The 26,092-nt window shown below is 40.9% G+C and overlaps 1 protein-coding gene and 1 long non-coding RNA gene across 10 annotated transcripts in view; one reads left to right on the top strand and one right to left on the bottom strand.

Moving 5' to 3' along the window:
* Positions 1 to 19,139, bottom strand: part of STAT4 (signal transducer and activator of transcription 4) — a 114,489-nt gene extending 95,350 nt beyond the window's left edge. The window contains exons 1-4 of one of the 8 annotated variants that reach the window (XM_042994930.1): positions 19,001 to 19,138; positions 16,522 to 16,617; positions 16,275 to 16,396; positions 11,176 to 11,268 (exon numbers count right to left, since the gene is read on the bottom strand). The gene's annotated coding sequence lies outside the window, so the exon portion shown is untranslated. Of the gene's footprint in view, positions 1 to 11,175; positions 11,269 to 16,274; positions 16,397 to 16,521; positions 16,618 to 19,000 lie in introns of those variants that run through there. The other 7 variants (XM_042994931.1, XM_015543182.2, XM_007094699.3 and 4 more) reach the window with 7 other exon arrangements.
* Positions 1 to 25,923, top strand: part of LOC122240984 — a 29,372-nt gene extending 3,449 nt beyond the window's left edge. Inside the window, exons 3-7 of one of the 2 annotated variants that reach the window (XR_006220858.1) lie at positions 2,349 to 2,486; positions 3,400 to 3,505; positions 20,929 to 21,206; positions 24,813 to 25,072; positions 25,467 to 25,923. This is a non-coding gene — a long non-coding RNA (uncharacterized LOC122240984). Of the gene's footprint in view, positions 1 to 2,348; positions 2,487 to 3,399; positions 3,506 to 7,892; positions 8,134 to 20,928; positions 21,207 to 24,812; positions 25,073 to 25,466 lie in introns of those variants that run through there. The other variant, XR_006220859.1, reaches the window with a different exon arrangement.
* The last annotated feature ends 169 nt before the right edge of the window (positions 25,924 to 26,092 follow it).

The following is a 26,092-nucleotide window of genomic DNA, read 5'->3' on the forward strand; positions in this document are numbered from 1 at the left end:
TTATTAAGTCAAACTGGTATTTAAACATTTTTAAGTGTTTGGTGCTAAAGAGTACAATGACTTCTAGAATAATACGGCATCACTGCCTTGGTTCATGCTAAGGCACTGGCATTACCCACCATTGCTTTGGTACCATCAGTGCCAATGTCAACAGAGTGAAAAAGTAAAACATTATTGTTATAAAAAGTTTTATTTTCAGATTTCCTTAAAAAAAAAAAAAGTCTTAGGACCTACGCCCGGGAGTCCACAAGACAACATTTTTGAAACCTCTCCTCTGCCCACCATATCCTATCTACCATAGTCAGTTTACCCAGTAGTATATTATGAGGGAATCTGCCCAAATGAACGCTTTATTTCTTGGTTAAAGCATCTGCCTTAAACCTCTGTTTGCCTTCCTGTTTCATGAACTGAGCCAGGCTTCTGAGAACAGATTCTTGATGTCTACTTCTTTCTTAGAATCAAGTCTAAATAGCCACGTCACAGTATTTTGGCCCTACATCTACCCTGGCTTCATCATTCCCAGAGAGCCAGGGAAGAGAAAGAAAACCAAACAAAAGCACCCTAAAGTGAAATCCCTAGTTTACCAAACTCAAAGGCCACCACAGATTCCACTCCCCCATATAATTGATGCCTCAATTGTCCTACTTAGAAGCCCCACTTCTAATTTTTTTCTTGCCCCATCTTAACAGGGAGATATCAGATTATACACTTGCAGAAAAATAGATTCTAGTTCTGATTGTGCCACTTCCGAGCTGTACAAAGTCAGATCAGCTACCTAATGTCTCTGAGCCCGAAACTCTCTGTAAAAATGGGGATATTATATCCCACATGGAATTGCTGGGAAGATTCAAAGATCTAATAGAAGGAATGAGATGAGAGAAAACACTCAACAATAGCTACTATTAATAGAATAATAATAACCAAGTTGTGAGGAACTTCGAAAGTTATTAGGTTAAGCCTCCTCCTTCCCTTCTCTCCTACTGTATAGATGGGGTTTCAAATGGAGATGAAGAGAGATCAGGTGAAGTGGGCAGGTTCACATGCGTGTATCAGAGTCAGAGAGAATTCAGCCAGTTCTTCTTGACTGCTTTTTCTACCATGTCTAAGTAGAGCTGCTTGTTTAGGAGTTAGCAAGAGAAGAGAAGGGGATATCACTGTCCCTGCTGCAAGTTATAACCCAGATCCACCTTCTCCCAATTTTTGTACAAAGAATAAAACATTTGTTGGTTTTCATTTTTGTGGAAGCACCTTCCCTGTCCTGCCCAAGCTTCTCTAACGTGTCCTAGGAAAACCAGTGTGAGTTAGAGTTTGATGTTGGAGAGAGGGCACATGGGCATACAGAAGGACATACTGAGTCTTCAAATGAGTGGTACAGCAAAGATAACTGGGACAAGGCAGTCTGGTGTGTATCTTACCAGCTCATCTGTATGCAGTTTCCTCAAGCTCCATCAGAATAGGGACAATGTCTCTCATACAAAAGACTTTAAATACCTACCTTCTTAGTTTGCTCAAGTCCAGTTTCCAATGACTGTGCTCCCTCTACTGCCATCTCAGGAGCATTACAATTTATAAAGGACAACATTCTTTCCAATAATAATAGGACTTTTTCAGCTATAACTCCATGCAAGACAAAGTGCTGAGATTTACATGCATAATTTACCCAATTGTCAAATGCCCCATAGTATTAAGTATCATTCTTATTTCCAATTGACAAAGAAATTAGGCTTAATGAGGCTCAAGGACCTGGTCAACGGTAATCAGATGGTAAGGTGCGGGTTCTGGAGTCAAACTTAGGACTCTCTGGCTCCAGAAACATTTGTGACCATTTGTCTTTGCTAAAAATCTTATCTGCTCGTACAAGAAAAGTAATAAATTTCTCAGAAACCTATTGAGGAAGTTAGTTGAGGGATCTAAACACAAGTTCCAAAATAGAGAGGCTCATTGTAAAGGCTATTAATTAAAGGTGAGGCATATTCTCTGATTTTCCAGCTTTCCCTGGGAACATATGGACAGTTAGCCATGCATTTAAAAGTCCTGGGTATGTCAGGATGGTGGCCACATTGCCAACAGAGTTCCAAATCATTTAGCAAATTATGTGGCTCTATAACATCTTGTTTCTATTGTACATAAGGTGACTGTTTCTGCTGAGTCACAAATTAGAAAATGAGGTCCAACAGAAGGCTAGGATATTTGAAGTATAGACTTGTCCAAAAAAATTCCATGCTTCTGGTCAGTTAAATAACCCTTAACTGCCCTATTCCATTTAATGTATTTTTCATGTGTTGCTCTCTCTCAGAATTGAATATTTAGAGCATCAGACCTAAATGTAATTTTTCTTTGTATTACAGTGCCTGGCATAGAGCAGCTATTTAAGAAATATTTACTGAACTGACAAAGGGCTGAAGGAGTGCCCCTTTACCTTCGTCGGTCCTGAGGAGGGCTTTTTCAGAAGACTTGCCTTGTCCAGGCACTTCATTCTCACTAAGGTTGTCACTACCCTTGACAGTTATAATAATATCTCACATTTATAGGTTTATAAATGGTTATATAAAGTTTATATGATGATTTGATGTACATCAATTCTGTCTAAACACCAAGTTGAAGAGGGTAGAGGAGGTTATCTTTCCATCTCTCTCTCAAATATTTTAGGGAGAGGACTATCTTTGCTTAGGAAAAGAATTTGGTTAAGCTGCTTGGGATAGTAAGAAAAAGTGAAAAAGACAGCTAAATATGCTCTATTTAAAGACAAATAGAAACTGGGAATGTGGAGCCGATAGCAGAGAAAAGAAGAAAGGAAGGAAAAGAAAAAGATACAAAGGGAGCTAAAGAGGAGGAGAGAGTGGGAGAGAGAAGAAAACATGGCACAAAACTTGCAAAGAATGAAGGGGCTCAGTATAAAATCTCTGCTGGTGCAATCTAATGACATGGCTAATGATTTATATCAAATTACGTTCTGTCTTTGTTGCATACCTCCTCCTCCCTCCTCAGTCTTCAAGAATGACTGGTATGGTTTTTACTGTGGTCATATTGAAGGAAATGAAAGAAAGAAAGGAGTATTAAAAAGTGTGGTATATCTTTCCATTTACATAAGTCTTATTTGGTTTTTTTCATTAATGTTTTGTATAAAAATCCTAAACAGTTTTTGTTAGATTTATATCAAATTACTTTTTATGGCTTTTAAAATTTCAAATTCCAGTTGTTCATTGCAACTAATTTTTGTATACTGACAGTGTATCCTGTGACCTTGCTAAACTCCTCTATTAGTTACAGAATGTTTTTGTAGATTCTTTGGAATTGTCAGCATACACAATCACATTATCTGTGAATAAAGACTGTTTTTTTCCCCTTTGTAATCCGTATGTCCTTTATTTCTTTTTCTTGTCTTATTACCTTATCTAGTTCTTCCAGTGCATTGTCAAATAGGAGTGATGAGAGAAGACATCTTTGACTTGTTCTTGATCTTTGGAGGAAGGCATTCAGTCTCTTACCATTAAGTACATTAACTGTAAGTTTTTCAAATATACCCTTTAATATATTAAGGGTATAAGGTTAAGGAGTTCACTTCTATTCCTTGGGGTTTTTTTTGTTTTTGTTTTTTTCTTTTGATAATTTTTATCATGAATGAATGTGGAAATAGAGGGTTTTTTTTTTTTGCATCTGTTGATATGGCCATATGTTTTTTTTCTTGTTTAGTCTGGTAATCTGACGAATTACATTGATTTTCAAATGTTAAACTAGTCTCAGATTCTTGGAATAAACTCCATTTTGTTGTGAGGTATATTCCTTTGTATATATTGCCAGATTTAATTTGCTATTATTTTACAAGGATTTTCAGCTCTATTTTTATGAGATATTGGTCCATAACTTTCTTTTCTTATAATGTCTGTGTTTTATTTCGTTATTAAAGTAATACTGGTCTCAGAATAGGTTAAGAAGTGTTTCCTCCCTTCAATTTTCTAGAAGAGATTATGTAGAGTTTGTATTATTTCTTCCTTAAATTTGAACCATAGATCATGACCTGAGCTGAAGTTGGATGCTTAACCAACTGAGCCACGCAGGTGTCCCCTATTTCTTACTAAAATTTGAAAGAATTCACCAATAAAACTATGTCTCCCTGGAATTTTCTTAGTGGAAAATTTTTACTCCACAAGTTCAATTTCTTTTTTTCTTATTGAGGTATAGCTGGCATATAGCATTATATTAGTTTCAGGTGTACAACATAATGATTTGATATTTGTATATATTGCTAAATGATCATCACAATAAGTTTGGTTAACATTCATCCCCATGAATAGTTACAATTTTTTTTTCTTGCAATGAGGACTTTTAGGATCTACTCTCTCAATTTCTGTATTAGACATAAAACTGTTCTGGATACCTAGTTTGTATCATTCAAAGAGTTTGTTCATCTGTTATATTTGTAGGCATAAAGTTGTTAAAAATATTCTCTTCTTATTATTTTAATTATGATCTATAGTAATGTCACCTCTCTCAATCCTGATATTGGTAATTTGTATCTTTTCTTTTTTCCAGGACAATCTGACTAGAAGTTTATCAATTTTATTGATCTGAAAAAACAAGCTTCAGGTTTCATTGATTCTCTATATTGCTTTTCTGCTTTCTGCTTCATTGATTTCTGCTCTTGCCTTTATTATTTCCTTCTGCTAACTTTGGTTTCAATTTGCTTTTCTTTTTCGTGTGTCTTAAGGTAGAAGCTTAGGTCATTGATTTTTCTAAGATAAACATATATGTTTCCCCTTTCCCATTGCTTTAGCTGTATCCCACAAATTTTGATATATTATAGTTTAATTCTCAGTCATTTTGTTCAAAATACTTTCTAATTTCCCTGTGATTTCTTCTATGATGTATGCATTTGTTTTGTTTTGCTTTAGATCTGTGTCACTTAGTTTCCAAATATTTGGAGACTTTTCTAGATATCTTTTTATTATTTATTTTAACTTAATTCCATTGTGGTTAGAGAATTTTTTTAATTTGAGTTATTTTAAATTTATTGATTCTTTTCTTAGTGACATAATATGGCCTATCTTGGTCAATGTTTAGGGTTCACTTAAAAGAATGTGTTCTCTGTAGCTGTTGGGAGGAGTGTTCTGTCAATATCAATTAGGTAAAGTTGGTTGATAGTGGTATTCAACTCTTGTATTTCACTCCAGATTTTCAGCCTATTTCTTCAGCTATTATTATCAGAGAAGTGTCAAAATCTTCAGCCATAATTCTACATTTTCCTCCAGTTCTGTCACATTTTGTTTCATGTATTCTGAGGCTTTATGTTTAGGTGCATAAACATTTAGGATTCTCTTGCCCAATTGATGATTTTTCCCTTCATGATTATGAAATGACCCTTTTTATCTGGGATAAATATTTTTTGCTCTGAAGTCGACTTCATTTGATATTTATATATCCACTTCAGCTTTCTTTGATTCATGTCAGAATGGTATATTCGTTTCCAGATATTTTAACGTATTTATTTTATATTCGAAGTGGGCTTCCCATTGGTAGCGAATAATTCGTCTTGCTTTTTTACTCAATTTGACAATTTCCCCGCTCTGCCTGTTGACAGCATGTACTAAGCGCTGCGTGAGCTAAGTTGTTCCCCCCACTCCTCTCGAGTGGTTTTATTCCCCTAACTGTGGGTAGTTCCCTCACACACATGCACTGATCAGTAACTGAAGAATCAAGGGGAGTGTTCAGCAGTCTCCTATCTGGTGCTCTGCCCTGTGAATTTTGGCCATCTTGGTCTCCCCAAATTCTCAACTCTGTCTTCTCATCTTGGGAGACTGCCAGGGTCTGTTTGAGTTCCCGCTTTCTGTGTTGCGTCCTGGAAACGTTCCCCAGAAAATAAGATGGAGCAGAAAGATGTCTCATTTCTTTGCTTCTTCCAGGGATCATTCTTTTGCATTGCTTCTGTTTGCCAATGCCTGAAAACCCATTGTTTCGTATGTGTATTTTTTCTTTTTCTGTTAAGGGAGGAGGATAAACCGACCCCTGGAAGGGCTGCCAGATTTAATAAAACAAGGCTCTCAGTTAAATCTGAATGTCAAATCAACAGCAAGTACTTGTTTAGTATATGTATGACCCATAGTTATAGTATAAGTATGCCTGAAATTCAAATTTAATGGGTCTTCTTGGATTTTATCTGGCAACCCTAATCCCTGTTCAATCCATCATGTTCAAAGCAGAAGTCCCCAGATGCTCTTTTAAGTGCCAGAGCTATATACTTGTTTGGAAATCCATTCAATTCAGTATGAAATATTTACTGAACGGCTACGGTGTGCTTATCACAACAAGAATGATTCTAGGTCAGAATCTTCTTGAAGATACATCACATTGGCAGAGAAGACAAAATAAGCATATGAAACTATAAGTGCTCAGTTGACCTACAATACTAAGCACAAATGTCACAGGAATTCAGAAAAGTTAAAGGCTAAAATGAACCGAAGAAGTCCGAAAATACGGAGGTGTGGTTAACAGAAAGAGTGAAAAATTAAAGAATTGTATTCGGTCAGGGGAAAGGGCAAGGATGTTCTACCTGCCTAAAGAAGGTAAGACTGGCAGCCTTCCAGAGAGTGAGGAAAACAACCTGAACAAAAGATGCTTTGGGCAAGTCATGATAAACAAGGTTAATTGGTACCAGGACATTTAGGAACAGTTGTTCTGTTTGTTCATTGCACAAGGGAGCCCGGTTGGGAGGATGAGTGAGGACTGAAGTCTGAACTGCTCCAGTTCCCAGGACATGAGCCTCTATGCAGGGCCTCATCCAATGAGAGAAAGGGACGCTTTTTTCTAATGCTAAGCTGCTTTGTGGGACATTTAAGGTCCTAGGTGGGAACTTCGGTATCTCCCTTCTGAGTAGTCACAGTACGTCTATACCTGTGACCCAGATTCTCCCATGTTGGAATCACTGTGAGGAAAAGTGGGTGGAGATGTTACAAGGCGCAGCATCTCTGAGCTACAAACATTGTTCTACTGGGCTACTGTGGAATAAAAAGAGTGGGAAGGGACAAAATAAAATTTAATTTCATAGTTTGAAGGAGCAAAGTAGGTAAGCAAGACTGGAGCTGATAGGGTTTTGGATAGAACCCCTCTGAAGTTCAACATCAGCGCTGTGTAGTCTGTCTATTAGCAGAAGGTTATCCAATGAAGAATGGCCCTAAATCCAGTGCTGTAAATTCAAAGGCCTCCTGAAACGGGTAGTTAATGGACTTGTGGAGAACCTTTCTAACAGGCACCTGAAAATCTTTTTTCTCTGGAAAACCTTTCAGGAGGAGCTGCAAATCAAGACTTTTAGGGAAAATGGAATCTCAATTTTGGCATAATTTTTCAAATGTAGACCCCTCTATGTATATCTCACAAAGCACAATGTAGACTTACACTGTTCCGAACAGATAACGCAGATCCGTAGACGTGAATGCTACTGGTGCGCTTTCTCTGTTCTAAAGCAGTATTTCCGGGGAGCCTGGGTGGCTCAGTCCATTGAGCATCCAACTCTCGATTTCGGCTCAGGTCATGACCCCAGGGTCATGAGATCAAGCCCTGCGTCTGGCTCCACACTGAGCTTAGAGCCTAAGAGTCTCTCTCTCTCTCTCTTTCTCTATCCATCTCTCTCCCCTTCTCTCTTTCAAATAAAATAAATAAATAAATAAATAAATAAATAAATAAATAAATAATAAAATAAAAATAAAGCTGTGTTTCCTGGCTCTAACCATGGTACACACTAGCTCCATGACCTCCCCCAAAAAAGAAGAGAAAGAGAAGGGGGAAACAGAGGAGAACCAAGGCAGACATTACTCTATATATCAAGACAGGATGAATGCAAATATTTTGGAAGCCGTAAACCACAACAACTACTTCCTTTTCTCTCCTCATTTCATCAGTTTGATCTTCTTAAAAGGATGAGGCAACCCAATGCAGATTTAACTGGTTGGAACAATAGGCTCATGTTCAGTTTTATCACCCACATTTCATACTAGTATCCCTGTCTGGAAACTCTGAGGGTTTTTATTACTCATCTCTACGGAAAAAGCCTCTATAAGATCTTCACCAGCTTGGAAATCCTTGATACAAGAAAAAAAAAATCCCCAAAGCAAATAACCACCTGTAACAAATAAATGATTTGTGAAAAAAATGTCATTGGAAGGGTGAATCATTCTTTCTTACATATATAGAAATTATCAAGGACTGTGCAGTCAAAAATGAAGAATTGTTGGGGCTCCGGGGTTGCTTAGTCAGTTAAGTGCCTGACCGGCTCAGGTCATGATGTCATGGTTCGTGGGTTTGAGCCCCGAGTCGGGCTGTGTGCTGACAGCTTAGAGCCTGGAGCCTGCTTCAGATTCTGTGTCTCCCTCTCTCTGCCCCTCCCCGACTCACGCTGTCTTTCTCTGTCTCAAAAAAAATAAACATTTGAAAAAAATTTGTAAAAAGTGAAGAATTGCTATCTTCTTTCTCTGAAGAATTGTTCGACTTCTCAAATTGTTGCTGATGAGGGGGCAATAAATGCATGTCTTACCTTTTCGGCTACTGCCTGGGTCGATCCTTCTGTGTGGACTACCAAGTTCCTGCTTAGTTTTATACTCTATTAGAGCAAAGGGGGAAAGTCTAACACAAAACTAACAACACAGTTTTTAATGGAAAAGTGCTATTTTAAGGACAGCCAGTCCTATCACATAAAGCTGTCTATATTGGTCAAGTTGTAAAGGTTTTCTTTTCCTTAGTTTGAAGGCTAGAACCTTAACTGAGCACCAGAGGGTACTCTTCTCACAGGGAAGCCAACTGGCAGGGAGATGAAAAATGAAGGCTTCTGAGTTTCCTTCACATGTAAAACAGATGAATGGTATTCTCTAGGCTTTTCTCATTCGGGATTGTGTAATGGCCTTGACCCTGACATATCATGGTGTTTACAGAATTAATAAACTAGGCCCCACGAACTTGCTCTGTGGCTCTGGCGAGGGTATGGGATTGTGCTTTACACCAGGATGGATGTAGGGGGAAGGAGAGGGGAATGTGAACAATAATACTTAGGTCAAACGATTACAGAGATTTATTCCTGGTTTTGCTTAACTCGAATACCTGAATGGTGACATTGTTAGATTCATATCTAGGTGAGATCTGAGCCAGGAATTTGGTCAATTGAGATAAAACCTTTCTCTGCACTGTATTTATTTAGGGTTGTCAAGTTTACACAGAGTGGTAATGCCAAGGTATCAAGGATCTCTTGCCTTTCCATAACACTTTCCATAGCACTCCCCAAGATATATCATCAGAGTAAAGGTGGTGTACTTGTTACACAAATGCACCTTCGAGACAAGTCCTCTCGTTGTCCCCTCCAGATAAGTGACCACTTTTAAATCCTCTTTTTGGAAATTCTAGAGCCACTACTGCTTATTGGCTGGTTGACTGGCTGCTTTTTTCAGAGAATGTTCTCTAATAACCCAATTCACTTTTTATATAAAGGCAAGGTCTCTGCATTCACTACCTTATTTGCTACAGGGAGTAGAAAAATTTGCAAGGAAATCACAAGAGAAGTATTAATCTTTAACAAATGTTGTTATGATATAAATGATTAATAATCATTCATTACACAAAATAACATCCATTCTCAAATCCTGACATCCGTGGTAATGTACTGAAAAGCTATCCTTTCAAACTCCCTTTTCAGCCACATTCAATCTGCAGATTCTCTCGGGGTGGAAAAGCTGGTCATGTGTGGTCGTATCAGATGTAACGTGAAACTTGACGTGATTGCATAGTGGTAACTTGGACCAGAAGCGCATTGTCCTCTTGCCCACACTCTGCAATACTGCCTCATTGTAAACAAGATGTCTGGCTTACTTGGGACATCCTTTCAAAATGTTTAAACTAAAATAAAAGCTGACATCATAGGGGAAGTCTGTATTCCCCGTGTATTTCTAACTTTGTATGCCATTCCCAGAGAAAGCCACTGGATGTTGCTTAACGATGATAACAATGGATCACATACAGTGGTTGGCAAAGGGAAAAAAAAAACAATTAGTCATCCAGTCAACTCATCTTCCCGGCAAAGGGCAGAATACTTAGATAGGGAACCTAACACTCTATTTAAGGCAAATGGCCAAGTATTAAGAACTACACTGACATCGTTGTCTCCTCTAGCAAAACTGACCGAGCACCGAATCTGTGTTAGTTGGCTGCACCCATGCCCTACTTGATTCCTTAAATGGAAGGTTCCAGTACAGTGCTGCTCTTTTCTTTGGAGATAGCCAATAGAGTAAATGTTGTCTGGTGGAAGGTAATTAACTCTTATAAATGATGCCTGCGCAAAACTCAAGGTCAGGTTACTACAGAGAATACCTTGACAAGCCAAGGCCAACACAGAGGAAAAGTCCTGGAGAGTCCTCCTCTCTGGAGAGTTTATCACCTTTGCTGTGAACTGTATTGTGTAAACTCTGGCTCAGAAAGGGCTATTGTTTCAGCCTTGCTTATTCACCTGATTGAGTTTATTCAAAAGCACAGCTGAAATGCGTGGTTTCTCACCCTGAGACTTTGGTTTTTATACTAATTGGAGAGTCTACCTTGTTCCTAGGTATATTTCGTTTTAAGCTCAACTGTATAGGTAATTCAGATTCTCAAAGTAGATTTTTTGTAATATTTGAGGGTGGGAGACTAGAACTATCCAGAATGGCTGCCAGATGCCGATTTCACTTTGGGCTTTGTTGTGAAGAACATAGAAGTCTCCATCCAGCAATGTTTTATTCCTCATTGTGACCCAGGCTCTTGGGCCCATGGTGGGACCCCAGTCAGGGCACTCAATCTCTCTGGCTCTCTCTTTGGAATGCTGAGTGGTAAGGACCATGTAAGCCACTTTCAGTGGCCTCTTCTATCTATGGAAGATGTTACTGAATAAAGACAACATGTGTCCCCGGTTCTAGTTGTATCCATAACCCTGGACCCCTGGACCTCCCAGTTAGCCTCGGACACCTAGTTCCTTTTTTTTTTCCTTAAGCAACTTGGGGGTTGAACTTCTATCAGAAGCAGCCAGTTTTTGCCTGATTGGTAGAGTATCAATATAGTACCACACTATGGACTAGAAATAAGGACAGAGAACCCAGAAAGAGAACGGGAAACAGACAGTAGATTGTTTTTAAAGAAGCTGTATTCAAAGTTACAAGGAGTGTGACTTACTTCACAGTGAACTCGCTGAATTGGTTGACGTTTTGCAGGGTTACATCTGTTACTCTTTAACATTTCATGGAGGACTGAGGAAGTGCCAGCACACTGGGAAAAGAGCCAACATGAAATGGTTGTATAATAAAAGGGAAAAAGGTTGAGTTCTGAAAGTTAAAGACCGGTAAGCTCAAGTTCTATAGCAAGGGGAAGAAATGCCACAGTGAATGATGTGAGTAGAACGAGGTATTGACTTTACATGAACTACGTTTTCCCCCCACGCCAATCTAATATTTTAATCTATTGACAAACGAGGGGCAAATTATAGCTGGGTGTCAGACCTGGAGCTGGTGGTGCAAATCCCACAGCCCAGCCAGAGAGGCCACGAGAAGACTGAGAATTCCAGGTCAGAGGAATGCAGATAGAGACCAGAACTGGGGACATATTTGTGCCAGGGGTCTAGAACCAAGATTAAGACAATCTAAGATGCCATGCCGTTTTCTGTCCCTTAAAAAATTGCATTTTCAAGCATGGGCCTATGAAGATTGTTCCTTTGAGAATAAAGAGCCGTCACCAGGTGACTGCTTTGCACGTTGTTAATTATTCATGTGTCACTCATTCACTCGCTCATTCACCAAACACTTATTAAATGCCTTGTTTTTGAAAGGTACCTTAATAGGTGTAAGAAAATAAAAATGATGAACAGTTGGTGAGGTTTCTCCCCAGTGACAACAGCTGCATCAGGGAGCATTTGGATTATGATCTCATCAGTACTAACTGTTCTATTTTAAAAATTACCAAACTAAGTCAATTACTTTTTCCTCTACTTTGAAAATTTGATACAAGATAGGACAAAAATTCAAAAAAAAAATAATGTTTCAAACAGCTCTTTTCATCACAACTTGGCTCCTTTTTAACTTAAAAAAATTTTTTTTAATTTATTCATTTTTGAGAGATAGAGTGCAAGTGGAAGGAGGGGTGGAGAGAGAGGGAGACACAGAATCCCAAGCAGGCTCCAGGCTCCGAGCTGTCAGCACAGAGCCTGACGTGAGATCGAACCCATGAACCACGACATCACGACCTGAGCCGAAGTCAGACGCCTAACTGACTGAACCATCCAGGTGCACCTCCTTTTTAACTTTTTTTAAACTTACAGTTTAAAGTATGGTTCCACCCTTGTCTGTAGGTCCCAGATTTCTAATTTTTTTTTAACTTACTGCTTTATACAGTTTCAATATGTTGCTAACTAGTACCCTGTTCCTACCAACTAAAAGTGCCATCTTTCATCTGCAACTTTGTTTTTTTCACAGTCAGAAGCAAAACAAACATGAAACAAAACATATGGGGAAAAGATTATTTCAGACTTTTCACTGTTCACTTCTATTTTTACTTTTCTCATAAATCAGTAAACTGTTATTCTTCCAAGCATGTTTCTACATCACTCATTTTCTGGGGCTTTTCATTCCTCTATATGTTCTTTTGCATAATAACTCATTAAATAAATCTCATTTACAGATCTCTGACAAGCTTGTATATCTTGAACTCTCATGTTTCATTATGAACTTGATGTAAAACATCCAGTTTGAATACATTTTAAGCTGTTACTAAATAATTTCCTTATACCTGAATACAGGTGTCTGTAAGATAAGTCAGCGGGTGGTTTATTTATTCATCTATTAATTCAGTAAATTACTGAGAACCAGCAGAAACAATGAGCTGCATTAAGTTAAAACCAGGTGGAAAGTCAACTTGGTCAAGACATGTCCCTGCCATCAAATTTGATCCCAATTGCTGGAAGAGACAAATGTTAACATTGAACAAAAATACCTCAAAACAGGTAATTTGCGACTTGTATCGGGTAATTTGAACAAACCAAGGAAGGCTGGGTGGAGATAAACCCTAAATGGTGGTTGGGATTTTTTTTTTTTTTAAGTAAGCATCACACCCAGCATGGAGCCCAATGTGGAGCTTGAACTCACAACCCTGAGATCAAGACCTGAACTGAGATCAAGAGTCAGACGCTTAACCAACTGAGCCACCCAGCTGCCCTGAGATTTTTGAGAAGGGCTTGGAAAAGACATCATAAGTGAAGAGAAATGTGTCAGTATAAAGTGAATAGACAAGAAAACACTGTGTTCGGGCAAGGTAAAGCAAGGCACATCAGCAGAAGCTAAAGCTCCATATTAGCAAGTAGAAGATAAAGCCAGCGAGCAGTGAGCGTTGTGGTGTTTTGAATGTCAAACTCATGAATTTGGAGGATTTCTATGGCCCAGTTGTCCTCCCCTAACTTCGTTCTCAGCCACTCCAACCCGTCCTTAAAACTTTTGCCAAAGTGAATCTCCTAAAAGATAAAGTTAACATATAGCCCCTCTGTTGAAGACTTTTCAGTGGGTTTCTTAAGCCCGCTCAAGAATGGGTATCTATGAGACTGTTCACAGCTGAGCAACAAAATGAAGGCTCCCTCTGGCTGAACTTGGCCCGTTAGGGTCCCCTGTGACCCTGTCTGGGATTGTAGGTAGCTGGGTAAATGAGACCACTCTTTAGCCCAAGCAATCGTCTCAGACAAAGATGGACAAGGGCCCTACAACCCATCATGTCATGGCAAACGGGCCAAGAGAGCTCTCCAGGAGCTGAGCTCCTGGGACACTTATGCCACGGAACTGGATATCGTTAGCCTCACTGAACCCAAACGGACCTTTGCATAACTATGTCAAATTCACATTGTCAATGCATTTAATTTCAGTGAAACATCCATTCTATTGAATTTATGTTGTTTATTTGAATTTTACAGATTATATTTTCATTTTAATTTGACTTTAAAAATTTGTGTTGCACGTGTTGGAAAGTAGGGGTGGGTGTATGTCTTAACGAATTTTTGTCTAGTTTTATATGTGCACACTTAAGTAACATTATGATAAAAATAATTTAAGTAAACAGTGAATTTTACATAATCATTTTACTTTAAAGGAGTTGTGTATGTTATCCAAATAGGGAACATAGCATTATCTCATTTGGTCTTAAAATAATCCCTGCAAGATAGTTATCACTATCTGCATATTATAGATGAGGAGACAGAGAGTGAGAGGGTCCAAGTAACTTAGGCAAAGTGGTGATTTTAACCCATCTCTGTTTGATGTCATTTCCTCGGCGCACACAGATTCAAAAGTCACCTTCAGGGACATGAGAGTAAAATTTGGGAATGAGGGTTTCTAAGACATAGAAGCAGAAAAGTACAAGAACTTAGACTCATCCACAAAACCGATTTCTAGGCTGCATCGCTTCAAGAGAAAACTATGGATTATAGTCTCATTAAGCAAGGAATTCTGTTGGATGACTTCATTTCTTCTCTTACCCACTGAATTCTGATTGCTTAACAGATTTCGACTCCCCAAACATTTCAGTTTCGAGAGCTAAGTTGAAACAGTGAAGAATTCTTTGACATTTGGAAGGAAATGCCTTTTATAGCGATAAGTGCCTATTTCCCCAAACACCAAAAGCAGACTTCAAACACCATCCCCATGGCTGCTCTTTTCTGTCCACGTCTCTTTCAAAAACAAGTAACAGCAGCAACCAAAACCCAACAAAATTGGCTCTAGCCTGCTTGGAGTTGAAGCCAGATCTGTTCTTGGTTTCCCAAGCCAAAGTGGGAGATGTAGTTAGTTGAGTTCTAAGCCCTTCACAGTGCTAAAGAACAATGGAGTGAGAGTTTCAAAATTAAAACCATGCGTTCAGTAGTAAACAGCTCCAACTGGTGCTTGATTACTAACTAGATGTTCTATTTCTGACATGATTTGAGCAAACACAGGAAACCTCATAGGCGTGGATGGAGAGATGTTTTCCCTTTCAGGACAAAAAAGAGCAACATCGGATGGAGTTATGATCATCGTGATTCTTTTTTAAAATTAAAAAAAAATATTTATTTATTTTTGAGAGAGAGAGAGGCAAAGAGAGAGGGAAACAGAATCCGAAGCAGGCTTCAGGCTCTGAGCTGTCAGCACAGAGCCAGACACGGGGCTCGAACCCACAAACCGGGAGATCATGACCTGAGCTAAAGTCAGATGCTCAACCAACTGAGCCACCCAGGTGCCCCTGATCTTTGTGATTCTGGACACCATCAAAAGCCAATGGCTTTGAAGGGGTTCTCATTTTTATGGCCTCAGAGGGAGCCCTTTTCTTTCCCAGGAGTCCTCTCCAGAGGGAGAGGCTGTGTAGAGTTTTCCTGAAGGTAATGAATGTCAGCACATTGCCAGCTAGGCCACGTGTTCCTTTCTTATCAAATGAAACTGACCTTTCTGACCCAGCATGCTCTCCTTATTCATCACTGTGATTAATTTCAAGTTCATGGTGATGCAGGTTTCTAGATGAATTGCATGGTTCACTCCAGATGGTAAATATGTACCTCTGGCATCTCCTCACCCTTCTGGAGAGGTCATGTGCTAGCATACAAGAACGAAGGCTTTTAAAATAGTTAGCTTACACTCAGATCTGCACCCTACAAAACACTCTGCCCAGACTAGTCTCTGTCCTTTCAGCTGGCAGAGATCTTCCCCTTCCTACTCATTTTCCATTAAATGCCAAGCGACTCAAGGGAGTTATGAGCAAAATGAAAATGTTTAGCACATAATTCAAGATTTTAAGGTTGTTTTTTTTTCAGCCAGTGGAAGAACTAGGACTCATGAGAGTTCTCGAATTGACATTCACTAGGCCCCAAAATCATGCTTATCCTCTAGAAATTTCCAAGTTAATTTTCCTGATGCATGCTACTGCATTTCCTCTAGCGAGCGAAAATCTTGTTCCGTTGGTCATCACTATCAACAGGGACAAAATATGCAAAACAGATTTTACATATTTATACAAAATTTGCTGGTCAGAAATTGCTCTATGTATATTCATTTCTGCATCAGGAGGATAGTTTCAACATCGATTGTACTCAGAGTTTCCCCCCACAAGCTTTGTTGGAGGCTATAAGTGGTTCAGGTCATGGAGAATAAGTTAATTCACATTTCTGTCTTCTCCCTTTTCAAAATTAAGTTTTCATATCTAGGCATTTTCTTAGGATTCCAAATAAAAAGGAAGGAGATTGTTCTTATGTGCATCTGGGCAGTTCAAATACCTACATGGACGAGTGGCTGCTTCAGCCCATCTGTCGTCTTTGCAGCCCACAACCATCACCTCCAGAAGCCTCTGCTGAGGTTTCCATGGAGCTTTGGGAAAAACCTGATTGGATTCTGTAGAGGATCTGTGGATATAAACGTGGCCGAAGACAAGACACTGACAATCTGGGAGCAGAGTGTGGGGATGCAGAGACCTACCCAGGGCTGGCCCACCCGCCCGGGACGCCCCGGTTCTGTAGCTGTTGCTCACCTATTACACGCCACTCCTCAAATTCACTGACAACACACCCACTGAGTGCCTCTGAGATCAGTGGGAAAGAGTCCTTGTCTTCAAAGAGCTTGCGGTCTAATGGGGAAAGTAGGAGCTTTGTAATAAGCTAACCATGTCTGAAGGAGGCGAAAAGACACCAGGGAGGTGATTTTTGAGCTAGGTTTTGAAGGCCGAGTGTGAGATTGCTACAAACAAAAGAGGGAACCGCATGTGCAAAGACGAGGGGCTGATCTGCTCGGAAGGGGTATGAGATCTTCGGGGGCGGGGTGGTCCTCGTAGAGGTGGCAAGGCAGGTTGGCCAGATCAGGAAGGCCTGTGGTTTCATACAGAGAGGAAGAGGTGGGGTGAATAGCCATAGTGTTGAGAATAGACCCAGGCGGGTGGGTTTTAGAGGGAGAGAGGCCAGGTTGAGGGTTTTGCCGTAGTCTCAGCAGGTGTTCATGACGGCTGGGAATAAGGCAGTGGCAACAGGATGAGAAGGGAAAAAGCCACTTCAGAGATTGTTTTTGAGGCAGAGATTGGATGTCAATGAGTGAGAAATCCACAGAGGTTTCTAGTTTGGGGGAGTAAGCTGATGGCAGCCATTCTGAAAGGGGCTTCTCTCTCACTCACACACGCTCTCTCTGTCCGTTTGTCTCTCCCAGTCCTCTCTCTTTCTCCACCTCTGTTCCATCTCTTTGTCTACTCCTGTTGTTTCCTGTGATATTCCTTCTCTGTCTTTGTCTTTCATTCTCTTGTGGTGCCGGCTTCTCTCTGCATATCAGCTCTGCTCTCCTCTGTAACGACCAACTTCTTCACTATCCACATGTGCTCTGCTCCTTGGTAACTTCAGATGACAAGTCCCTTTGACATTGCATAACCCTGCTCAGTCCAATTAAATTCTGTCACTTTCCATTGCACTGCTCATTATAAAGTTCATTCCATTTTTCTTCATTCAAATTTGCAATAGAATCTAATTAGACCAGCTCTTCTTTCTATGCTAGCCCAGAGAGTCTTTGGTCCTGGACGCTTCTCAGAACCACCTAAAGGGCTTAAAAAAAGTACAATGCATGGGTCCACCCTAGGCCCACTGAATCAGAATCTTTAGAGATGTAATGCATAGCATGCGCATTTGCTTTAAAGTTCTGCTGGTGATGCTGATGTACAAATAGGACTGAATCCACTGCCTTACGTGACAAGTCATGAATCATAATTCATAGCACAGACCTTGGCTCAGGGGCTCGTAACGATTCCAGTTTCAACTGGAGGGGGTCGGTGGAGTGGCCTGGAGGGTCACACTATGCAAACATGGCCATCCAGGGGTTGTGAGTAGGGAGAGCCTCTTAGAATAGCCTGTGGTCATACAGACGCCATGAAATGTGTTTGCTAAATTGGTCTTGTGAGGGGCAAAATGTGAAAGCATGCATTTGCAGTGACTTCCCATGGGTTCTGTGGTAGGATGCAGAGGAGGGGCCCCTAGTCTCGATGGGAGGAGTATGGGATAAGGAGGTGACTCCTAAGTTGAAGCTTGGGGGAACACTAGCAATTCATCTGCTGAAGAAGATGAGAAATGGGACCACAGGCAGATGAGAATAGTGTATTCAAAGCAAAGAGATTTTTGTGCAGAATGGCATTATAAATTCGTACTTCGAGCGTCCGTGGCCACCCTTCCTAGACACATGGTAAAAAGCTCAGAAAACTCCTTAATTTCTTTGTCCTGGAAGTCTGTTACGTTCCTGGCAGAACTTGTAGAGATAGTCATTCCAGAATGGGGTGCACTATAAGGGGACCGTGAGAAACTAGACTGGAGAGGTACGCAAGGGCTCCATTGTGAAGCTTCATGGTCACTTTAGTAGAACACTAGCTACCATTTATCAAGCAACTACATGCCAGGCACTTTATGTACATTACTTCCTTTCATCCTCCCAGAACTCAAAACGTCAGGATTTTTACACTCATGTTATACACCTGGAAACAGAGGCTCAAGTAGCTCAAATCTACTTGTCACAGTCACAAAGCTAGAAAACAGCAGAGCTGGAATCTGACCAAGTCCTCAGCCTTAAAGTGTAAAAAAGGGAGGGGAGGAATGCTGTATTTAGAAATGAAAGAAAAAGAAATATTTATATGTATAAGATATTGCATAATGGGGTCATTTCAGCCCTCAAATGGTTTAAAATATTCATAATCATATCTGTATGGGTAAATGTTATAAATACTCTGAATCTCATATTTTTGGTCTTTTCAAACACCCTAGCAAGATAGAGAATATTTTCATTAAGCAAAACCTGGTGTGTACACCCAGAATGCAAAGTAAGTAAATAAAAGGGAAGTTGTGCAGGGTACTTGGAAGAGGGAGATCAATGAGGAGCCAGCGTCCTTCCATCTCCCCTGTCAACTACTTTCCCTAAATTCACGAACTCCATGGCTCTAGCCTATAGCCCACAATAATTTCTAGAATCTTGAACATTTTTCTACATACCGTTCAAGCCTGTGGATCCAGGAAGCAATCAAATATCGTGTGCGGGTGACAGAGTGTACCTTTGCCAAGGTGGAATGGTGTGGCTGTGCGGGAAGGCTCTGGCCACCTGGTAGACCCACTCCTGTGTTGTCACTGGTGCTCCTATGACCTAGACGAGGGCAGAACCAATCATGGACCTGATTTAGTGCCCACTACTAGGACAGCCATCTTTTCTCAGAGCCGCAGAAACAAACAGTGAGCTTAAATCTTGTTTTGGATGAGAACTCACCAAGACTGTCCTTGGTGAAGTCCCCAGTTAGCCACAGCACATGATAAAGTCACCCAGGGCAATGTCCCATTGCTGGTCCTCTTTGCTTGTTTTAAGATTCTTCTCAAGGAGGAAGCATGCTAAAGTAATTCACACATGTTTAAATGTAAATTATTTTATGTGGCCAGCACAAGCCACCCCTAAATCCTTGTTCCTTTTGGGAAGTAAAGAAGTTTTAAGCACAGCACCCTATGGTGACTGGTGTCCTGAGGAGTCTCTGAGGGAGTGGAATTTTAGCACCCAAACTGAGAGAGTCCTAGGAAAACAAGACAAATTGGCCACCTTCTAAACCCACCATACCACAAAACTTTAAGTGTTAACTGACCACACTTAGGGCCAGATACTGCTTTGGAGTTCACAGAGAACAAATTACTTTTATGTATATTAAATGTGCTCTTTAACAACCAAGTCAAAACATTTGTCTTGCGAACTCAACAAATACATTCATTGTCTCAATGTAAAGAAATAACTATAATCCAATTAAATATGCTTGAATATTCACTTATTATTGGTGATGGTTAATTTCATGTGTCCACTTGTCTAGGTCACAGAATCCATATATTTGGTCAAACATTGTTCTAGATGTTTTCACGAAGGTATTTTGGATGAGATTAACATTTAAATTAATAGGCTTTGAGTAAAGCATACTACTCTCCCTAATGGGGGTGGGCTTCGTCCAATCAGTTGAAGGCCTTACAAATAAAAAGGACATATACCCTCTGATAAAAAAGGAATTTTGCCAACAGACTGCCTTTGGACTCAAACTGCAATTCTCCCTTGGGTCTCTACCCTGCCAGCCTGCCCCGCAGATTTTGAACTTGTATCTCCACAGTTGTGTGAGCCAATTCCTTAAAAGAATTATCTCCTCTCTCTCTCTCTATCTCTGTCTCTGTCTCACACACACACATGCACACACACACACACACACACACACACATATCCTATTGGTTTTGTTTCTCTGGAGACCCCTAACAATGTACTGTTAATGCAGCATTTAAGTCATCTTTTCCAAATAATTAGTTTTACAATTACTAGAAACTAATAACCTGATAATGTTGTTTGTTTGAACCTTTATAAATTCAGAGGTATTTTCTAGCATTGCCCTAAAATCTTGTAGCAACTGCTCTTCATTCCATAAGTATTTATTGAGTCCTCCCATAGCTCATCACACATGTTTGTATTTTGAATACAAAACTAGCCTACTACCTAAGCAAAAACTGTGGGGGTGCTGTGTAGGGAGATCCTTTACAGACACCCAGCTTAGGTCACTGAATCTTGACTTGTCACATAGACTGAATTAATCTGGACTCTGGGTTTATTGTCTTTACTGAGTCCCAAGAACAGTCCTTTCCATGGCTATCTGAGTCTCAATCCAGTGGTTTATCAGTGGAGACATTCCAATCCTGAACAAAGCTCTAGTCTGTCCTCTTCTTCAATTCAGATTTCAAGCACTCATTGATGTCTGTGTGGGGGGGTGCGGCTCTGTGTATATGCATATCCACACAAAACATTTGAGTTCTTATTTAACACAAACTGTGCAACGGTCTTCTCATTTTCTTTATTCTGCCTCCTGGTTCTAAGGCAGCTGATCTTGTTAACAAGAGGTCTGTTCTTCCCTCAGTGACTGCATTTCTTGGAGAAAACTTGGTGAGCAAGCATCTGCCCCACTGCACATCAAGGACGTTCCAGACTTTGAGCCAGTTTATACCTTCAGGGCAGCACGTGCAGGCTCTTCTTGCTTTTCTTAGAACCATCGTTGGAATCAAGAACTGGCTCTTGAATTACTCCCAGCTGCCCGTATTCACCCTCCCCTGATCTGTGCTTCCCTAGTTATGCTTTACCATGAAATACTGTTTGGACTGGTTTCATAGAAACACCTTGATTCTTCCCTCGATGACGGTAAGCATTGTGACAGAGTCTGAGGGTGTGAGTGATGATGGCAACAGGGTAGCTGTCATTTCACACGCAGCCCAAAGAAGAGGGAAGGAGAGGCTGTCATGATCCTTTTCTTGGGCTGCTCAGATCTGATATCCTGACTTTATTAACCATATGATAATAAGTTCTTACTTTTCCCATAAGGAAAAAAATACAAGTTCAGGTCTTTAAGGTAATGGCCCATTGCAATCCCTTAAAAGGCTTAACGAAGGTTAGCAAATCAAGCTACAGCCTTTGCGGCTGCAGCTGATCCCAGGGCAGCACAGATACTGGTGAGTCACGGTGTCCTTAACACCCATTCTAGATTTTCCTTATCTTTGACAAACATTTTGATCTGGCTCAGTTGCGTGCCCCATGTGGTGACAGAGACCTTCACCCCTGAGGGGTTTCAGCCCTGAGTTGTTAGTCTTATTTAATCATTCTTGATGCAACTTCCGTTAATAGAGATTATTAGACTCAGTAATAAGAGAAGACCAAGAGAAGCCCCAGGGAATCCCCTGGGTTCTAGATAGACACACCTGCGTGTAGCAGCAGCCCTCATTCTTCAAGGGAATCATCATCGATCATGCCTTCCAGCACAGGAACTCCTTTTGTTGCCTGTAGGTTCACTGACATAGGGAGCCCAAAGTGGCCAGATGGCAGTTGTAGCCCCCAGTTCAGTGAAACTTATGGCAGAAGAGTTCCTGCCCTGAGATCTAAGACCTCTAAACTAGCAGAGACTAAGTTTGTGGAGATGAGAGTCTCAAATTCTGCAATTGTATCTGTGAGTCACTTGGATTTGTGGTGAAACAGAGTTAATCCTATTTCATATGGGTTGACAATCTATCTATCTATCTATCTGTCTATCATCTATGTATCTATCTGATCAATTACACCAGGAAGGACTATACCCCAAGCCCACAAGGTGTTGTCCCTTTGCTGGTACCTTAGCTGAGACTTCTACAGGCCATTCCACTATTCTATCAAGGTGGATGCTTCTGAGCGATGAAATACACGCTAAAACTAGTGAACTACACAGTCATGAGCCTGGTATTACACTTCCTTTGCTGTAAAATAAGTCCTTTACTCTGAGCAAATGTCATTTTTCTGTGAGTAGGTCAGACATTTTGTAGGTCCTTAGATGGTAGTGTTTGCAGAGTTACTGTGGGCAGGAAGGCAAACCTGTCTCCAGAGTATCATTTAAGGTAAGTATGAATCACTGATTTTACTAAGGGATCTGATGTAACTGACCTGCTACTAGCTGACTGGCAGGTCTTTCCAAGACTGAGGCCGTGTCAAATGCTCAACGTCATTCTCTGATCCTGGAAGTAGAGAATTCAGTAGCAGCAGGAGCTAGATCTGCCTTAGTGAGAGGGAGCCCATGGGTTTTGATCCATGCTTAGTTTCCATCTGTGGCACCATGGCTTCATGGCCCCATGGCAAACAAAAGCACTAGATGACTCAATAAGCAGCTGACCAATTCATTGTCTACTTGGTTGTTGAAAGCTTTGTACAAGATAGTTGATCTCTAGTAGGTTTTAATATGTGATAAAAGATCTGCATGTACTGTGTTCACTCCCATTAGCCTATGTACATACATTTCTGCTGGCCATTCTTGTCTCATGTCTCTGTGCCTTGTTCCTCGTAAGTACTGATCATCTTATCAAATCATTTCCCACTGATCAGGAGTCAGGATATATCCTTTCCCCAGGCTACTTCTCCTTCAATATGAAATGGATAATCACGTGTATTGCTCTTAAATCTGCCCAGTGGGAAGATTTCTTTTAACCACTTGCCTTCTGGGGCAGTCTCGAGGAGGGCTTTTGTACGGTAGTGGCTCAGTCCTGGCTAGGACCAACATATTACACCTACATATTTGTGAACCATATCCAAGTCCTTCCTACCTCTGTCAGTTGGCCACAGGGAATCCCCAGTGATGCCATAGATGTAGATTAAAGGAAAGGTAATGGTACAACAGAGTTAGGGGAAACGAACCTGGGCCGCTTGTCTATATAATTTACTCAGGAGTTCTGGACTGACTTCAGTCTAATCCTGAATGTACCCCTTCCATTTTGGAATGGACTACTGTCATACCCATGTGGCCTTAGACTTGGTGGATCTGATAACACTCAGCTCACAATGGGCAGCTCTATTTCATAGTCATTTGGTATTCCATGATGAGGACTAAATTTTTATTTGTGAAAACTGTCATGCTATCTAAGTAGGGACTTGTTCTCTCCCACAAAAGATATGGCCTTTACTCCCAAATCTTTAAGTATCTGTTTTATGATTCTTCTAATGAGACTTTTAAGAAGTTATATACAATATTCTTACCCACAGACACCTTTAGAACTTTCAAACCAGATGAGTCATATGGCTTGAGTGGCAGGACAGCTTTCACTGCAGCCTGAACTTGCCACAGGTCCCTTCTTCCTCTGGGCAACATGGAAATTGGCCCTTCCTCTGTACATAAATATAGTTAGATAAAATGAGAGAGAGAATCCGACATTCTAGCGGGTTGTCTATCCATCTCACTGCTGGGAACGTCCTGATCTTCCATCACCGGCAGTCCGTGTGGATCAAGGCATTCCCCTGGCCAACGGGGCAGATCTTGAGGAGCACAAGTGTCCTCATATAAGACTTCAGATGAGATCGCTGAAATGTCTCAGGACAAGTAGAAGTCCTTCTCTTCTGGGGAAGGAGAAAGGGCTGTTTCTGCTAGCCGGGAGGGGCCAGGACTCTTGGACCTTCACAATGATCAGGCTTGTCTACTCATATGCGCTCATTCCAGGTCTCAGTCTCCTGCTCCTTCCCTATTAGGGCTCTCACTTTGACATGGGAGCGTTTGGAGGCTGTGCATTTTGTCTCCTTTGTAGGTTTGCCACCCAGAACATGTGATCCTGGACATGATTTTCTTCCTTGTCTTTCTTGCATCTGCAGGAGACAAGCTGCGTAGAAGCCCTTTGGCTTTCACAGCATGCTTTAAGTGGGCAATTAGCTTCTCTGAGCCTGTTAATTCCTTTTTTGCAAATCTTCCAGTGCCATCAAAAGCAGCCATCCCACAAGACAATCCTTATAATTATCATTTCTCCTTTACTGATGAAGGACAGCAGCCACGTGACGTACCAATATCTTGCCAATTAAACCCAGGTGAACATTTTAGCAACTGTGACATCAGTGCATTCCAGGGATGAGTGATGCCCAGTTTACCACCATATATGGGGGCCCAGAATTCTATCCTGAAGGTCTGCTTTCTAAGGGCACTCTGTGTACCACTGTCTTGGCCTGGATTCCTTAGAAAACAGGACCTGAGGCAAAATGTTGTTATGTTAACACTCGGCCGAAATCCCAGGGGAAGAAGAGAAATAATGCAGGGAAGGAGGAAGAGTCATCACAGGGAAGTTCATGATCAAGCTAGGCAGAGCTTCACTGCAAACACATTAGTTGCTCAGTCTTGAGCAGACATCTCCAGAGGTACTATACAAAAGTATTTGCATTTGGAACAGTCTGGGGGGGGGGGGGCGGAGAGCAGGAGGAGGGCAAACAACTTAAGCACAGATGGTCTCTCGTTTCTTGTCTCCCATTGGTCAGAATTCATCCATTGTGTCAATTTCCCCCCAAGTCAAGTGGCATCAATACCGCCTCCAGGAAGCCACTGGAGCTTCCAAAGGCCCAATCCAGGCAGTGTGTGGTCACAGTGTCTGTCTTCCTCAGTTAGCTGTGTCTGTTAAAGCTTCTCAGCTTGTGGTGATGACTCCAGCATCAGCTACCAGGCCTTAAGGCTGCAAGAATGGGCAGGAGGCTGCTAGGCCTTCCTGGTGGGCCTTCCAAAGCCAAGCTCTGGAAAATAGGTGAGAATGAGTGGATCTGGGTGGCACATAAACCGGGCCTAGTATATTCATTTTCCCTTCAAGGAAATAAAGCTTGATTTTAAAGTTAAAACCCCCTTTGTTTTTAAAGTGTATTTATTTATTTTAAGAGAGAGGGAGAGCATGTGCATGCAGGGGAGGGGGAGAGAGAGAGGGAGAGAGAGGGTCTCAAGCAGGCTCCATGCTGTCAGTGCAGAGCCTGACGCAGGGCTGGAACTCATTAACTGTGAGATCATGACCTGAGCCAAAATCGAGTCAGATGCTTAACTGACTGAGCCACCCAGGCACCCCAAGTTAAACCCTCTCCTTAATGGTATAGCAAGTCAGTGTTCAACTTCTCTTAATGAGAACCTTTCCTCTTTTCAAAATTTTACAGACTCACAGGACTGGAAAGTTCTGGGATAATCATTTGGCTCAGCCGCCGTATTTTTCAGATGAGAAGCATGAGCTTTAGAACGCTTAGGTGACACTTTCAAGTCACGTGGAAAATGGAAAAAAGAGACTGCCCACCTCCATCTCAGGCTTCAGTCCACAATGTCATGAGGCAGGTGAAGGGGGAGAGTTGTTGGTACCCCCACTTTTGCCTTTATCAACGATTTTTGATGGTGTTGGTTTCATGAGGTAATGTCTAGAAGCTATTTTAAGAACATTCAAGAAAAGATGTCATGTAATTTTGAAGCAATATTGTTGGTTTTGGAACACAAAATTTGAAAACAATACTAGCCAGAATTGTTGTTGAATCAAAGTGAACTTTATGAGAATCTACATTTCCGGAAGCAAGCCCTGGTCTTTGGAAGTGAAAAAGAATATGATACAGAGGGGAAGTGCAATAAACAGAGGTGAGTGTGTCAGATAGAGTTATCGCCTTTCTTTAATTCTACAGATTTCCTCGACTCACAATGGGTTTACATCTCAATAAACCTGTCATAAGTTGAAAATATCGTTAAGTCGAAAATGCATTTAATATACCTAACGAACCCAATGTCATAGCTTAGCCTTGCC

Source organism: Panthera tigris, chromosome C1 (genome assembly GCF_018350195.1).
Source record: "Panthera tigris isolate Pti1 chromosome C1, P.tigris_Pti1_mat1.1, whole genome shotgun sequence".
Lineage (NCBI taxonomy): Eukaryota > Metazoa > Chordata > Mammalia > Carnivora > Felidae > Panthera > Panthera tigris.